This window comes from Vipera berus, assembly GCF_964194415.1.
Source record: "Vipera berus genome assembly, chromosome: 12".
NCBI lineage: Eukaryota > Metazoa > Chordata > Lepidosauria > Squamata > Viperidae > Vipera > Vipera berus.
In genome coordinates, this window is record NC_138215.1 from 21,624,628 (window position 1) to 21,625,041 (window position 414).

The window sequence follows — 414 nt, forward strand, 5'->3', positions numbered from 1 at the left end:
GGGTTAGGGTTAGGGTTAGGGTTAGGGTTAGGGTTAGGGTTAGGGTTAGGGTTAGGGTTAGGGTTAGGGTTAGGGTTAGGGTTAGGGTTAGGGTTAGGGTTAGGGTTAGGGTTAGGGTTAGGGTTAGGGTTAGGGTTAGGGTTAGGGTTAGGGTTAGGGTTAGGGTTAGGGTTAGGGTTAGGGTTAGGGTTAGGGTTAGGGTTAGGGTTAGGGTTAGGGTTAGGGTTAGGGTTAGGGTTAGGGTTAGGGTTAGGGTTAGGGTTAGGGTTAGGTTAGGGTTAGGGTTAGGGTTAGGGTTAGGGTTAGGGTTAGGGTTAGGGTTAGGGTTAGGGTTAGGGTTAGGGTTAGGGTTAGGGTTAGGGTTAGGGTTAGGGTTAGGGTTAGGGTTAGGGTTAGGGTTAGGGTTAGGGTTAG